At 41.6% G+C, this 18,284-nt stretch overlaps 1 protein-coding gene across 1 annotated transcript in view; it reads right to left on the bottom strand.

Annotated features, from left to right (window-relative positions):
• The window catches only part of LOC126336092 (uncharacterized), a 194,321-nt gene that overhangs the window by 55,220 nt on the left and 120,817 nt on the right, over nt 1–18,284 (bottom strand). The window lies entirely within an intron of this gene.

Here is an 18,284-nt window from a genome sequence, read left to right as displayed (position 1 = left end):
CATTCCTGATACGTACGCTGATTTGATGAAACCAGAGGAATGAACTTTGTTATTGTATGTCCTAACCCATTCAGCATTCATTTGTTCTCCAGTGAGTTGTTGTTGTTGTAGTCTTCAGTCCTGAAACTGGTTTGATGCAGCTCTCCATGCTACTCTATCCTGTGCAAGCTTCTTCATCTCCCAGTACCTACTGCAACCTACATCTTTCTGAATCTGCTTAGTGTAGTCATCTCTTGGTCTCCCTCTACGATTTTTACCCTCCACTCTGCCCTCCAATACTAAATTGGTGATCCCTTGATGCCTTAGAACATGTCCTACCAACCGATCCCTTCTTCTGGTCAAGTTGTGCCACAAACTTCTCTTCTCCCCAATCCGATTCAATACTTCCTCATTAGTTATGTGATCTACCCATCTAATCTTCAGCATTCTTCTGTAGCAACACATTTCGAAAGCTTCTATTCTCTTCTTGTCCAAACTATTTATCGTCCATGATTCACTTTCATACATGGCTACACTCCATACAAATACTTTCAGAAACGACTTCCTGACCTTAAATCTATACTCGATGTCAACAAACTTCTCTTCTTCAGAAACGCTTTTCTTGCCATTGCCAGTCTACATTTTATATCCTCTCTACTTCGACCATCATCAGTTATTTTGCTCCCCAAATAGCAAAACTCCTTTACTACTTTAAGTGTCTCACTTCCTAATCTAATTCCCTCAGCATCACCCGACTTAATTCGACTACATTCCATTATCCTCGTTTTGCTTTTGTTGATGGTCGTCTTATATCCTCCCTTCAAGACACTATCCATTCCATTCAACTGCTCTTCCAAGTCCTTTGCTGTCCCTGACAGTATTACGATGTCATCGGCGAACCTCAAAGTTTTTATTTCTTCTCCATGGATTTTAATACCTACTCCGAATTTTTCTTTTGTTTCCTTCACTGCTTGCTCAATATACAGATTGAATAACATCGGGGATAGACTACAGCCCTGTCTCACTCCCTTCCCCACTACTGCTCCCCTTTCATGACCCTCGACTCTTATAACTGCAATCTGGTTTCTGTACAAATTGTAAATAGCCTTTCGCTCCGTGTATTTTACCCCTGCCACCTTCAGAATTTGAAAGAGAGTATTCCAGTCAACATTGTCAAAAGCTTTCTCTAAGTCTACAATTGCCAGAAACGTAGGTTTGCCCTTTCTTAATCTAGCTTCTAAGATAAGTCGTAGGGTCAGTATTGCCTCACGTGTTCCAACATTTCTACGGAATCCAAACTGATCTTCCCCGAGGTCGGCTTCTACCAGTTTTTCCATTGGTCTATAAAGAACTCGCGTTAGTATTTTGCAGCTGTGACTTATTAAACTGATAGTTCGGTAATTTTCACATCTGTCAACACCTGCTTTCTTTGGGATTTGAATTATTATATTCTTCTTGAAGTCTGAGGGTATTTCGCCTGTCTCATACATCTTGCTTACCAGATGGTAGAGTTTTGTCAGGACTGGCTCTCCCAAGGCCGTCAGTAGTTCCAATGGAATGCTGTCGACTCCGGAGGCCTTGTTTCGACTCAGGGAGTATGGTGCCGAATTTTAATTTTTGCTACATTCTATCTCTCTCTTCTTGCGCGCGTGTGTGTGTACGATTTTTAGCTGTTTTGTCTTTTCTGTGAAGTCCCTTTAATATGTAAATAGTGTGTTTCAGAAGAGTGTGGTGCATAGATTTATTCTTCACCTTCTGCACTTCTCATCTGTATGTGGAAGTTTTCTTCTGTTGTTAGTGTATGGTATACGATGTGCCTGATTTCAGTATTTAGAAATCTGTTTCTATTAATGTTCAGTGGTGATTGTGGGCAGTTAGGTGGCCAGCAAATGTGCTGTGGCAGGTTTTACTTTTTAGGGCTGTGAAGTGTTCCTGAATGTCCTGTTTTAAATTTCCTGCATATCTGTCCTACATCCACTGACTGACAAGTGCTGGATGTGAGTTCATATATTCCTGATCTGTTGACTATATCTGAGGATGTTTCCTGTGTCCTGAGCTTTTCCTGTGTTGTGTTACCTTCCTTGTATCATACTTGAAGTCCCTGCTTTTTTTAAATAAATTACCTAATCTGTGAACAATTTGTTATTGCAAGTAAGAATATGTCATTTAGTTTTATGTGTGTCTCGCTGCTCTGTTGTATTTTGCATGTGGTCGTCGTTTGTGCATTATGTTCTTATGTGTTATGTAAGGTCTTATATTTTTGTATAGTTTCTCTGTCATATGCATATTACAGCTGCTTTACACAGCTATCTGTTTTATTGTGTTTTACCTCGTGGATGTCCTGTTTAATATGTGGAACTTGAATCTGAATCTTGCTTGCTTATGTGCCATCAGATGGTTTGACAGATTGTGAATGGTATTGCTCATGATTTCTGGATTCCTGAATATTGTGATGTCATAGATGTTTTTTGTTTCTTTGTCTGTAGTATGTCTGCAGCTGTTAATTCTCTTGTTAAGTTTGTATAATATTTCGTGTGCTCAGTCTTTCTTTTTCCTTTATAGTGAGTTCGGCTTCTGTAATGAGCTCTTTTATTGCTTTGTGTAATATGTGTGTACTGTGTATTGATGTTGTCTCTTGGTACTTTTTCTTGTTGGTGAGATTCATGTCAATTAGTTTGACGATTCTGTCATGGAATTTATATTTATGACTGTGATGACTGTTTTCAGTACATGTGTTTTTACTGTTTAACTTTCTGTTGAGTTTTCTGTTTTGTCCCCCAGAGAAATCCATCACAATTTCTAATGACAGAACACCAGAAGAATCACATCCGATAAGGTAAAAGAAAAATCGAACCAAAATCATACCATACTAACAAGAGCAGGTAAAGAGCATATTGGTTTGATTATGGGTGAAAAGCAATACATAGATAAAGCACCAGATTTTCTGAATGACAACAATGTCACCAAACTGGCCGTTGAGACCACAACAAAGTACCTAAGAAACATTCAACAAACAGTGAAAAACACGAACAATATAGTATCAGAAAGCTAAAAAAACCAATGGCATCTAGTCAATATTACCTACCAGAACGGTACAAAGAAATTATTCCATTAAGATCAGTCATCAACTTCAGAAATGCTGCATCCTGCCACCTAACCAAATTTACACACACGTTAGTAAAGAAATAAATGCGTTTGAAAACAACAGGAACCTTGAAAATTCAAAGGAATTAACAGACGAAATCAGGAATGTAGATATCCCAGACAATAACCATTATATTATATCACATCCACATACACTTCCATCCAAATAAATGCAATCAACATCATCATAGAAGGACGAAACCAACAGGGAAGCACACCACAAACACTTCGATACTTCGATGAAATAGCAACCATACTCAGGCCCATAGCAGCACAAAATTACTTTGAGCTCAACGAATAATTTTATTCACAACATGAAGAACTGTCAAATGGAATCATCAGTTAGCAGTCTCCTAGGCAGCACATGCATGAACACTTGGAGAACAAAATCTTCCATAATACAATAAAACCAAAAATCATACAATGTTAGATATTGGTCGGTTATGTTGGTGAGATGATATGCCTAATGAACGAACCACACACACACACACACACACACTCACACATACACACACACACACACACACACACACACACACACACACACACAGAGAGAGAGAGAGAGAGAGAGAGAGAGAGAGAGAGAGCAGATACACAATGAAATAAACAACATACATCGGAGAAATAGCAGATAAAAAGAACACCAAAAAACAAAAAATAACTATGGATTTACAATATTTACTAAACTAACAAACATGAGCAACGTCATTTACAATTTCCCGAACAAACCGATGGCATACAAACAAGCATACTTCAGATTCATGTTCCACAGGTTACATAGAACTCCCGTAAGCACAGGGGTTAAACACAGTAAAACTAATAACAGTGAAACATGGTTATGATACGCATTTGATAGAGAAACTAAACCAACAAATATCCAAACGAAAAAGAATGGTACAGCCCACATACCCACAAGACCTTACATAGCTCAGAAGAACACAAGACATAAATAATAAACACATGCAAGACACAACAGAGCAAGAACACATGCATAAAATTAAATTTTGCCTACTCATGTACAATAACGAAATTGTTGATAGAATAGGTAACATACTAAAGGAACCGTGACTTCGACTACAACAGAACACAGAAAACAATGTACAGAAAAAGCTCAGAGTACAGGAAAAACCCACAACGTACTCAACAGACCAGGAATATATGAAGTGACATGTAACGCTTGTCACTTGGTGTACAATCATGCAGGAATTTTAAAACAGCATATCCAGAACACCTCAGAGCTCCTGTAGCCCATTTTCTGACCATCTAACAGCCCACAATCATCACCCAACTACCCACAGAAACAAATTCAAGAATGCTAAAATCCAGCTATAGGATATACCATAAACTTCCACTAGAAGGAAACCTCCACAAACAGAAGACAATAGAAGAAGGGAAACAATAAACGAATACACTGCACTCTACCAAAACACACTATTTAACACATTAAAGGAGTTTTGCAGAAACGACAATACAAACAGCTAAAAACGCCTAACGCGCAATGGAAGAGGCAGATGACAGATAGAAGATAATCAGAATTCAAATTCAGCGACTAACTCACTGGAGAATAGATGAGTGACTACTGGATTCGGACACACAACAACAATGGTTACACGGTGTTTTTGGTGAAGTGAAAAGCGTTCATTTCGACCATAGCACTGCCATATACGTGTAGTATGAGTATATTGCTGTCAACAACTCATGATAATGCAAAAGAATAATTTGTAACAGTTGCGAAATATCTCGCTGCAACAAAATTACTTTTAAACATCAAGAGGTGTGTTAACTCGCTAATAAAATTCACGTAACATTATCTGGTTGCAAATGCAGAACAGAACAATATACAAATGGTTTGCAAAAACTTATAATGTGAAATTAAGATCTTCAGGCCACATTTTCTTTGAATAGGTACCACTTAAAAGTATGTCCACATTTCACAGATTTGAATGAAGGAAACCCATCTATGCTGGGACAGATGTGCTGAAACAGTTTTGGGTCACAGGACCTTACAACTAATAACGGCAAGTAAACTGTTTATTATTTCAAAAGTAATCGCCATAACTTTTAACACATTTATTTCGCTGTGACACAAGACAATCAGTGCCCTGATAGAATGATTTTTACTTTTGCCTATGGAACTATGATTTTAATCAGGAACCCACATTTTCGTCCGAAGAAAATTGACTGCAACAAAGTCTTTCTTCAAGGCTCCAGAAATATTACCTGTCCATATGTTGTCTAGGTTGTTTCGACAAGCTACAGAAGTTACGCTGTGAAACTCTTACACATCCTTCTTACAGTCCCGATCTCTCCCCATACGCTTTCCATATTTATGGAGCCCTGAAGGAAGACATACGTGACTGTTAGTTTTCTTCAATCGAAGAGATGGATACCTGTGTAGAATCCCAGTTCCGTAGGCAACCCTAAATATTTTTCCACGTTGTCTTACAGTGGAATATATGTATTAAAATCTACGACGATTGCTTTTATCGTAGGAAACAGTTCACTTACTTTTGCCATCTGTTTCGTTTTCATTTGATTGCCCCTTATGCCTGTATCTAGTATCATGTCTTCTGTAAGACGCAGGCCCTTAAATGTAACAAACTGCTTTTTGACAACATTTTTGCACACAAAGTTTCATCTTTGGTTGCTTGTTATCTAATGTTTTCATTATGTAGCGTCTTTTTGGTTGAAAGTTGTGATTTAACTATGTTGCACTGCACCAGTTACTTAGATATTTGTGATTCTGAAACTATTTTACGTTGATACAACGAGAACGAATACATTAATTATCAACAGTAATAATTATTTTTGACAATACCATTTGCGAGAACCTACGAGCGTAGGTCATGTGACACAGTGAGTGTGAGTAGAAAAGCAATAAACTTCAGGAGACGGTGGCATGGACCAATAGGATGGCGAAATGTCATCCAAACATTCTCAGAGGTTTTTGTTTGGAAATGGTCAAAGTTTGGAACCTAGCTGTGGAAAGTAAATCGATAACTGAAACGTGGCAAATAATTTTTCACCTATTGGTACTTTTGCAAGTAAAGAAAAGATTTTAGCCATTCTAGCAAACAATAACCTAGTGGAGTAAGTTCAATGGTAATTTAATGGTGTGCATCCGGATCTTCTGTCTAGGTCAGCAGTTCCTACAGAACATTTTACTTTATTTCACTTTTTTTTACGTTAACTGCACCAATGTGTTTGTTATCAAGCAACAAAACAAATATTCTAACGAGTTGTTACTGTTCGTACAGTTTCCATTCCTGACAGTTCCAAATAGCGTTACAAACATATATTTCTCCTTCATAATTAACCATATTGTTGGATGTTACCATATGCGTGATTCATTTCTGAAACACCCATTGGCATTCAGAAATACTGTAGACGATTTCTAGTTCAGTAATATGAGTGTGGCAACCATGAACCACAGAAAGTACCAAAATTAGACTAATTTAAAAGCGACTGCATGCACCACATTGATCCAATGGCACAGTCCACTCTGTTAAAAATAAAGCTTTGTCCTCATTTGTTTCGTTTCTATGACTTTTTAGTTTCTTATGTTGGCTAACCTGCAGTAACTTTACAGTTGCTTATCTTTTGTTTATAGAGACGTTTAGTCATAGTTTGTTATTGTTTTGGGCCAAATATTTTGTTTACAGCCAAGTAACTGTCTGTGTGAATGTCTTATTGTGTGCTTGAGTTTCTTCTTCCACTTGAAAGCAAACGGAAGAATTAAGAAGTTAGTTGTTAAACAATTAAAATTTTATGGAAATCGGTTCACCACGCGGATTAACTGTGTTAATACTGAAATACAACGTGATACAGCATTTGAATCAGCTTCAACTACTCCAAATGCTTCGAAGCTAAAACTGAAATATTTGGACACTGGCCTTGACAGTATTCATGCTGATAATATAGAGACGCTAGGTACCGATTCAGGTTGTGTTACTGTTGAACTCTCTGTTCTGTCTGAACTAATAAATAAAGCTTTGCATTGGAAGGAATGTGGCAATAGTGGTGTGAAGGCAGCAGATGAGATAAATGGTAGAAGAGCTTGTGCATCAAAATTAAGAATTGTTTGTAATTGTGGTGATTTAAGAGAATGTGGTTACACTTATGGCGTAACTAAACAGAGAGTGTATAACACAAATATTAAACTTGCTTGTGCTATAAGGTGTATAGGCAAAGGGCACAGCACCACACAAATTTTCAGTCCTCTTAGGGACTTACCTCCACCTACAAGGCTTTGCAGATGCAATACTACTATTATTCTAAAAGCTTTACAAGAAGTAGCAAATGATGGTGTGAAAAATGCTGTATGTCAGCATCCCTGGGTGCATGCTGGCAATGAAGAGGCCATAGTTCCCTAAATGGTGTAATGATAGCTACCTCCTTGGAAATTGTGTTACCAGGAAATGTGTTACCAGGTACTGTCATGGCTGTACTAGTGGAACTGGAAATCATAAATGTTTGATTAGTTCTAGTGGTTATAGTGGATGGACGGAATCTAAAGGTATTGCGAAGATATTCCACAGGTTAGCGGAGAAATATGGTGAAATATACACATCTTACCTAGGAGATGGAAACTAGGACACAAAAATGAAAGAACGGAATGTATTTGCCATGTCCAGAAAAGGTTTGGTACAAGACTTAGGAATTTGAAGGGAAAGAAATTAGCTGATGGTAAGTGCATTAATATACACAGATGGCTTGCAGACGAAGAAATAGGTTGCAGTATTATTACGGGCAAGCCGTATGACAAAATAAAAAGGACCTTGTGGGAATGAAAAACGCAGTATGGGCTACCTCCTTTCATAAATCCTTCCATGTCGTGCACTCTGCTCACCTGGCAGTGATTCATGGTGTGGCTACCAGAGGACTGTTACAATAAACATTCATTGCCATTTGCTATAATGGAAGTTATAAAACCTATACATAGGGATCTTAGTGCCACAAGATTATTAGAGAAATGTTAGCATGGTAGGACACAAAATCCAAACGAATGTGTCAACATTTGTCTATGGGAACAGATACCAAAAACTGTTGAAATAGTTTGATAAAATAAGTGTGCTAGATGCTGTTCTGTGTTTCAATGGCGGTACAGTGTGAAGGCGCTATGTTATGGAACTGATGGGAGTGCTTGGTGGACAAAATATGCATAGAGATGTAATAGCCAATGACTGAAGGAGACTCTTCAAAGTAGAAAAATCAGAGTTGGAAGAAGAGAGGAAGAACAACACAGGAAACAAGATGAGTATGGACCTGGGATAATTAGTGCCATACAATTTTAACAGAAAAAGCAAATTTTAACTTTATCTTGAATTTCCCAAAAGTTAATTTATTTCATGTTCTGGTACATTTTGGCTAAAAACAATTAAAGACAGAGAGTTGAAACTTCGTACACTGTCTTAAAACATGCTTAACTAAAAAGTTGATTACTCTTGTGAGTTAACTTTGAAAATGAAATGCTTCTTTCAAGAAAAAGCCTGAATTCATTTTCCAAACTTTTGATAATCATACTTACAAATTTTTTGGTTCACAATTTAAAGGTAATAGTATAAAGAACTTTGTTCGTATTTTGAGTAATGTTTACCTATGATGTACATAAATAATTAGCTTGGTGCGCTACACATGCAACAAAAAAATACAATTAAAAAATGTGAGAGATAAAGGTGTGGTTCATACATAAAAATGTTTGCAAAAGATGTCTTACAAGATGGTGAGCATTGTATGGGGTTACAAATCTTATTCTTCGAGCTGCATTGGGTTAGAGAACTGACAATTATAAGGTTTTCCCAAGTATTCACACACCAGTCCCCTTAAAGGAATGTACAGTGAAATATCAGCAAACTACTGACTGTTTCTTCTTGTCTGACAGGGAGCTCAGTAATACGTCTAGATTTCTCATAAATAGCTGAAAGTTTCCTGGAGTGAATCTGTAGATTGTTGCAATTAGCAGCGAAGTATTCTGCAATAACAACTAACATGAACACATGCTACTAGGTGCTACTACACAAGAACTCCTTATTTCAATAATTGTGACTGTGTTTTCAATGCTTAAATATGTTGCAGATTCTGCTTTTAGAATTTAACTCTACATGAAAATGATGCTAGTGTATAAAACCTCATATTTAACTTCTCCATTTCTGTGGAAACAGGCACAGAACATCTATCACTTCAGAGTTTTCTGCGTCTTCTAGATATGTCAGGAGATGGTCCATCTTGTTGTTCATCCCCCTAATGTTCTGTTGAAACAAATTAATTTTATTCTTCTGGGAACTACACTCCTGGAAATTGAAATAAGAACACCGTGAATTCATTGTCCCAGAAAGGGGAAAGTTTATTGACACATTCCTGGGGTCAGATACATCACATGATCACACTGACAGAACCACATGCACATAGACACAGGCAACAGAGCATGCACAATGTCGGCACTAATACAGTGTATATCCACCTTTCGCAGCAATGCAGGCTGCTATTCTCCCATGGAGACGATCGTAGAGATGCTGGATGTAGTCCTGTGGAACGGCTTGCCATGCCATTTCCACCTGGCAGCCTCAGTTGGACCAGCGTTCGTGCTGGACGTGCAGATCGCGTGAGACTACGCTTCATCCAGTCCCAAACATGCTCAGTGGAGGACAGATCCGGAGATCTTGCTGGCTAGGGTAGTTGACTTACACCTTCTAGAGCACGTTGGGTGGCACGGGATACATGCGGACGTGCATTGTCCTGTTGGAACAGCAAGTTCCCTTGCCGGTCTAGGAATGGTAGAACGATGGGTTCGTTGACGGTTTGGATGTACCGTGCACTATTCAGTGTCCCCTCGACGATCACCAGAGGTGTACGGCCAGTGTAGGAGATCGCTCCCCACACCATGATGCCGGGTGTTGGCCCTGTGTGCCTCAGTCGTATGCAGTCCTGATTGTGGCGCTCACCTGCACGGCGCCAAACACGCATACGACCATCATTGGCACCAAGGCAGAAGCGACTCTCATCGCTGAAGACGACACGTCTCCATTCGTAGCTCCATTCACGCCTGTCGTGATACCACTGGAGGCGGGCTGTACGATGTTGGGGCGTGAGCGGAAGACGGCCTAACGGTGTGTGGGACCGTAGCCCAGCTTCATGGAGACGGTTGCGAATGGTCCTCGCCGATACCCCAGGAGCAAGTGTCCCTAATTTGCTGGGAAGTGGCGGTGCGGTCCCCTACGGCACTGCGTAGGATCCTACGGTCTTGGCGTGCATCAGTGCGTCGCTGCGGTCCGGTCCCAGGTCGACGGGCACGTGCACCTTCCGCCGACCACTGGCGACAACATCGATGTACTGTGGAGACCTCACGCCCCACGTGTTGAGCAATTCGGCGGTACGTCCACCCGGCCTCCCGCATGCCCACTATACGCCCTCGCTCAAAGTCCGTCAACTGCACATACGGTTCACGTCCACGCTGTCGCGGCATGCTACCAGTGGTAAAGACTGCGATGGAGCTCCGTATGCCACGGCAAACTGGCTGACACTGACGGCGGCGGTGCACAAATGCTGCGCAGCTAGCGCCATTCGACGGCCAACACCGCGGTTCCTGGTGTGTTCGCTGTGCCGTGCGTGTGATCATTGCTTGTACAGCCCTCTCGCAGTGTCCGGAGCAAGTACGGTGGGGCTGACACACCGGTGTCAATGTGTTCTTTTGTCCATTTCCAGGAGTGTATAACATTTATTGTGGCCCTGTTCTAATTTCTTTCAGGACTGTCTGTTTACAACGTTACTCTAATCTAAAGAATATGGTCCTCTGACTGTGCTAATAACATAAATTTTGTCTTGCTCGGTTGTCGACACTATTACATCTTCCAATAGATGCTATGCTAATCTGTCCTTTCCCCTCCTACTGAAATGTAGTACACAATTTGTGTATGGCTTCAGATGTAGTTGTCTTTCATTTAAGTCATTTTTCTAATTTCCAATCTTCAATATAGTTGTTTCTGGTTTATTCTATACTCATACTGTAACGTCATTTCAAATTGTATTTTCGCCACAACCCTTGTTCTCTAAGTGGTGGAAGAAAATATTTCGTCATGTTGAAATTAAAAACGTTCACAAAATTCACCGTTTCTTGAACAATGTGGGATTTCACCTATTTCCAGCTTGCAGGTGATGTTAACACTTTCTTACATTTGTAGAACAAGTTTGCTTCTCCATATGTTTAACATGCAATCTTCTTCTTTGGTACTATAGTTGTCTATGGGCCTTGGCCTCCTTAACAATCTGCTTCCATACACATCTAGTCTCTGCTTTTCTCTCTCGTCCTCTGATAACTATATTGGTAAGGTTAGCCAACACAATATCCAGTCATGTAGCCCTTGGTTCATTGGTCCTTCTGACGAAATGCAATCTCACTTCCATTATTCGTTTCGTCATCCTGTCTTCTGCCATCCTCTCCATATGTCCCAATTAGCGTATTCTTTGAGATTTTGTAAATATCACTTTATCTTTCCGTAGTATAAGCTGTGGTACATCATGGTTGTACCTTAGTCTCAAAATCTCAGCCATTCTCACAGGCCCTTAAATGTGTTGCACGATTGTGTCTTTCAAATGTCTGTAGGTTGTTTATGCCTGCTTCTATTATTGTCCACATTTCTGACCCATATGTAACTATTGGTCCTGCATGGGAATAGTATACCCTTACATTTGTTGTCCTGTAATTAGAGAATTCTTCATATCTGTTAGTTCTCATAGAACGCTCTATTTCCGGCATGTATCATTGTTTTAATATATTATCTCATATTATTATCGCTGGTTAAAAGGACACCTAAGTAATGGAAGCAACTAAAGCTCCTTTCTAAACATTTTAACACTGATGAGAATAATTATAGCCTCACAATTTGAAAATAATGGGAATTTTGTCTTGCTTTGGTTTACAGTAGGCCCAAATTTTTTGCTTCTATTATGTTAAAGATTTCTTTAAGGGTATTGACATCTGTTGCTACATCTCTAGCATCATCTGCATATGTATGTGTCTGACGAGTTACATCATTATTGTATGTCTCTAACATACTATTTTCTGTATCAGACTATGTAGTGATAAGTTTAACAGGACTGCAGAGAGAGAATCAAACTGTTTCACTTCATCTGTCAAATTAAAGTCCTTGGTCGTTTAGTTGTTCACCTTTACTTTTGCCTTTGTGCCCTTTAGTCTTGACATAAATAATCTTTTTAGCTTGTTGCAGATGCACAATCACTTTAGTACCTTATAATATGCTGGCCTCTTAATAATGTCAAAACCTTGTTTAAAATCAACACACAAGAAATGGAGATATATGCCATACCTTAAAAATGTTTCCAGTACTAAACTAATAGCAAGCAGTTGGCTGCGAGTGTCTCTGTTTGGCTGGAAACCACTTTGGTATTCTCTGAGAGTAGTTTCACTGCATTCTTTTTTGCCCTTTATTTAGCACGATTGAAAATACACTCCTAGAAATGGAAAAAAGAACACATTGACACCGGTGTGTCAGACCCACCATACTTGCTCCGGACACTGCGAGAGGGCTGTACAAGCAATGATCACACGCACGGCACAGCGGACACACCAGGAACCGCGGTGTTGGCCGTCGAATGGCGCTAGCTGCGCAGCATTTGTGCACCGCCGCCGTCAGTGTCAGCCAGTTTGCCGTGGCATACGGAGCTCCATCGCAGTCTTTAACACTGGTGGCATGCCGCGACAGCGTGGACGTGAACCGTATGTGCAGTTGACGGACTTTGAGCGAGGGCGTATAGTGGGCATGCGGGAGGCCGGGTGGACGTACCGCCGAATTGCTCAACACGTGGGGCGTGAGGTCTCCACAGTACATCGATGTTGTCGCCAGTGGTCGGCGGAAGGTGCACGTGCCCGTCGACCTGGGACCGGACCGCAGCGACGCACTGATGCACGCCAAGACCGTAGGATCCTACGCAGTGCCGTAGGGGACCGCACCGCCACTTACCAGCAAATTAGGGACACTGTTGCTCCTGGGGTATCGGCGAGGACCATTCGCAACCGTCTCCATGAAGCTGGGCTACGGTCCCGCACACCGTTAGGCCGTCTTCCGCTCACGCCCCAACATCGTGCAGCCCGCCTCCAGTGGTGTCGCGACAGGCGTGAATGGAGGGACGAATGGAGACGTGTCGTCTTCAGCGATGAGAGTCGCTTCTGCCTTGGTGCCAATGATGGTCGTATGCGTGTTTGGCGCCGTGCAGGTGAGCGCCACAATCAGGACTGCATACGACTGAGGCACACAGGGCCAACACCCGGCATCATGGTGTGGGGAGCGATCTCCTACACTGGCCGTACACCTCTGGTGATCGTCGAGGGGACACTGAATAGTGCACGGTACATCCAAACCGTCATCGAACCCATCGTTCTACCATTCCTAGACCGGCAAGGGAACTTGCTGTTCCAACAGGACAATGCACGTCCGCATGTATCCCGTGCCACCCAACGTGTTCTAGAAGGTGTAAGTCAACTACCCTGGCCAGCAAGATCTCCGGATCCGTCCCCCATTGAGCATGTTTGGGACTGGATGAAGCGTCGTCTCACGCGGTCTGCACGTCCAGCACGAACGCTGGTCCAACTGAGGCGCCAGGTGGAAATGGCATGGCAAGCCGTTCCACAGGACTACATCCAGCATCTCTACGATCGTCTCCATGGGAGAATAGCAGCCTGCATTGCTGCGAAAGGTGGATATACACTGTACTAGTGCCGACATTGTGCATGCTCTGTTGCCTGTGTCTATGTGCCTGTGGTTCTGTCAGTGTGATCATGTGATGTATCTGACCAAAGGAATGTGTCAATAAAGTTTCCCCTTCCTGGGACAATGAATTCACGGTGTTCGTATTTCAATTTCCTGGGGTGTATGTCGTGCAACAAACTGTATTCACCAGTTTCGGAATCATTCAGTATATCTACATTTCAGTTTGCTCTTTTCTCGATTTAGATTTTATATATTACAGTTAACTTCTCTGTCTACATCTACATCTACATCTGCATCTACATCCATACTCCGCAAGCCACCTGACGGTGTGTGGCGGAGGGTACCCTGAGTACCTCTATCGGTTCTTCCTTCCATTCCAGCCTCGCATTGTTCATGGAAAGAAAGATTGTCGGTACATCTCTGTGTGCATTCATTTCGCCCAACCTTCGCATTTAAAGTTCCCTGAAAGAAGCGAAAGGTCGTATTTTGTACTTTACAACATGTCTTTTCACGAACTTCATGAAACTGTTTTCTTATTCCTTCTTCTGCTTGTGCGTACACTGGTAATATCATTATATTACTGAATTAATCTCTTATTCTCAGTCTGCTGAATCTTTTGTTTGTGGTTTCAAATTTCAAAAGACTACTTCTTTTTTATATTAAAATGAAACAGATTTTCTAAATAATTGCAGAGAATAAAAGACATGTATCAGTGAGGAACGACAATGGGATTATAATTAATCACATCCGCTGTTCGTTATTTAATTAATTAAAACTGTCACGGTGTTATTTCAACTGTCGGACACAACCACTAAATACTTTTGCGAGTATCATTTCCACAATTTTTTCCTGTTTTTTCATCACTTTTGTTATCACACGAGTCATGGCTGATTCCTTTACTGCATGTCTAACTTTTACACATTATGTCCCAATATTTGACGAATGTTTCCAGAGTCAGTTTCTACATATTAAGACAATGCCCATTGCCGAATTGTCAGAGGGCGCGTTTCGTTAACATGAGAACTGATATGTCAGGGGGCGGACTTTCCACGGGCGAGTGTACTTTAAAATACCTGTATGACACCATGGCTAAATGGACTAACACTTGCAGTATATTTTGGCGCATTTGGAGGATGTCTGGGACAACTTACAGAGAAAAAAGACAGGTTCGCCTATGCAGACACGTCGTCTGGATGTATCATTCAGTCCTGGGGCAATGTTCTATTACTGGACCTACCAAATATAATAGTTTCAATAACTTACAGTCTCAGAGCGATTAGAGAGTTCTGCAGGGTCACGATATACAATAACAGCCAGCAAAGGGGGTTGTCTCTTACCTGCAAGCCGTATTACTAGACCACAAAATGCCTGCCAGTTGTGGTGAATCCTGGACCCAGCTAGTGAAAGCTGAGTATCAACCCAGTGTGAACGTAGTCGCGTTCTTGAAGGTAGTCCTAACGTACGTGAACTCTAAGTGTGTGTCCAGCTACCAATATGAAACCACAGCACATGTAGCTATTTAGTGGAGGACCATCCTAAATGGGTCTATCAAAATTCAATATCAAATTTGACTACAGATAAGCACCAGAACGCATGCGACATAAAACATTTCAGTATCATTTTTGGCACGAGTGAATGGTGGATCATCATCTGAAACTGCAATTTCCTTTCTCTCTCTCTCTCTATCTCTCTCTCTCTCTCGAAAATGTCTGGGTTTCGTAGAAGGCGTAGTGAGGTCAATATCTATCGTAAATGAAGCCAGAATAGGAGACTGATCTTTTGAAGGAGTTGCAAACTGTTTCTCAGAAACATTATGATCGTGCTGATTATAGGCATCGTAGTAGCGTAGCTTTACTGGACGTTCCCGTTCACAGTGACTACACGTCATATAGAGCGTAGTGTTATAGTTGGTTTGCCTTTTATTGGGAAATCATTGTTATAAAAGTAAACATAGCTTGAGTGACGTAGTCAAGAACTTCAAAGTACTTCCATCAGCTTCAGTCCGCAGCTCGTGGTCGTGCGGTAGCGTTCTCGCTTCCCGCGCCCGGCTTCCCTGGTTCGATTCCCGGCGGGGTCAGGGATTTTCTCTGCCTCGTGATGACTGGGTGTTGTGTGATGTCCTTAGGTTCGTTAGGTTTAGGTAGTTCTAAGTTCTAGGGGACTGATGACCATCGCTGTAAAGTCCCATAGTGCTCAGAGCCATTTGATCCATTTTTAGAGCTTCCGGCAATACATTCCATGGTACTACAGTCCATCACGAAGTGTAGGGTGATTTCATTCATCTGAAGGTAGGCTACCTAGTTTACACCATTCACGGCCCTAACATAGGATGCAGATTGGATTGTTTACCATAAGGCGTGTCAAATATATCCAGCCCAGCTTTATGTCGCTCTCTGTGTATGTGTTACTATACTGTCAATGACAGGTTTACTTGCACGAATAATTGGCACCTGGTCTACAACGCAGTTTATTTCAACACTGAATATAATACAATGGCCGCTGTCAATCGAATTTGCCATTGTTTGTAAAGGCTAGTATGTGACACACCGTTATTGTATCACACAATGAAAACGCCAAACGGCTTGACTGTTTTGGCGAATGTAATGAGGACTCAGTGCTTGTCCTCCAAGTCTCGTATTTCTCTATCATCTCGCGTAAGCTACAGCGAGTCTGAAAACTGCCACATTAACAGGTCACGCCAGTACTATATTTCTATAAATGCAGGCTCTCATAGACTGAACACATGGTCATCGTTGAGGGTCATGACGCAAAAACCACTTGAAGGAATGAATTTCATATGGGCGTATGCCCTATTCCAAACGTTTTCCGAAACAGAACACATTGTTATTTATTTTCTGTGCTATTCAATACATTGTCAGGTTGATACATGCTCAACAATAGTCATAACGAAATGAGTTTTATAAAGAATCAAATGGAAAACATGTTTCTGTAGCACATTAACCTCTAAGCCTTATCGTACGTGTCACATTACAGCTGTTGAACAAGTCACAATATATTCAATATATTTTCAAGTATCCCAACGTCACCTTCAACACATTTGCCCTCTCTTAGGAGCTTATGTTGTGTTGGTTGAGTGTCTCTACACGTTCGCTAATGAGGGCAGCACCAAGAAGTTCATCCACTTATTCACCTTTCCTTTGTACATCTCAGACTTCATCCAACCCCGGAAATAAAAATCTAATGGCATACGTTCTGACGATCTTGGTGACCAGATGACTACGCCAAATACAGAGGTTAGGGCAAGTGAGTTTCAGAAGTTCCCTCACACTTGTGGTAAGATGTGGAGGAGCTCCATCGAGCTGGCAGTACAATGCAGTCCGCCAGGCAAAATGAACGTCCTTAAGATGTTCATCATACAAATTATCCGAAAGATTCAAGTAATTCTGTCTCTTCATTCGCTGTGAAGTGACTGGGCTCATCGCCCTGTTACCGATTATGCAATTCATTACATGTATTATATCTTGGTAACTATTCGGGACAATGCAGGCGTCAGTATGGAGCTCTTTGCTTCAAATGAGCGTTCAGGGCCTGAATAACTACCATGAAAGGCTCCCCGGATATACACTACTGGCCATTAAAATTGCTACACCACGAAGATGACGCGCTACAGACGCGAAATTTAACCGACAGGAGGAAGATGCTGTGATATGTAAATGATCAGCTTTTCAGAGCAGTCACACAAGGTTGGCGCCGGTGGCGACTCCTACGACTTACTAATATGAGGAATGTCTCCAACCGATTTCTCATACACAAACAGCAGTTGTTGCCTGGTGAAACGTTGTTGTGACGCCACGTGTAAGAAGGAGAAATGCGTACCATCACGTTTCCAACTTTGATAAAGGTCGGATTGTTGCCTATCGCGATTGCGGTTTATCGTATCGCAACATTGCTGCTCGCGTTGGTCAAGATCAAATGACTGTTAGCAGAATATGGAAATAGTGAGTTCAGGAGGGTAATACGGTACGCCGTGCTGGATCTCAACGCCCTCGTATCACTAGCAGTCGAGATGACAGGCATCTTATCCGCATGGCTGTAACGGATCGTGCAGCCACGTTTCTATCCCTGAGTCAAGAGATGGGGACGTTTGCAAGACAACAACCATCTGCACGAGCAGTTCGACGACGTTAGCAGCAGCATGGACTATCAGCTCGGAGAACATGGCGCTGCATCACAGACAGAAGCGGCTGCGTCGGTGTACTGCACGACGAGCCTGGGTGCACGAATGGCAAAACATAATTTTTTCGGATGAATCCAGGTTCTGTTTACGGCATCATGATGGTCGCATCCGCGTTTGGCGACATCGCGGTGAACGCTCATTGGAAGCGTGTATTCGTCATCGTCATACTGGCGTATCACCCTGCGTGATGGTATGGGGTGCCATTGGTTACACGTCTCGGTTACCTCTTGTTCGCATTG

Source organism: Schistocerca gregaria, chromosome 2, assembly GCF_023897955.1.
Source record: "Schistocerca gregaria isolate iqSchGreg1 chromosome 2, iqSchGreg1.2, whole genome shotgun sequence".
Taxonomy (NCBI): domain Eukaryota; kingdom Metazoa; phylum Arthropoda; class Insecta; order Orthoptera; family Acrididae; genus Schistocerca; species Schistocerca gregaria.
This window is presented reverse-complemented; position numbering and strand designations above follow the sequence as displayed.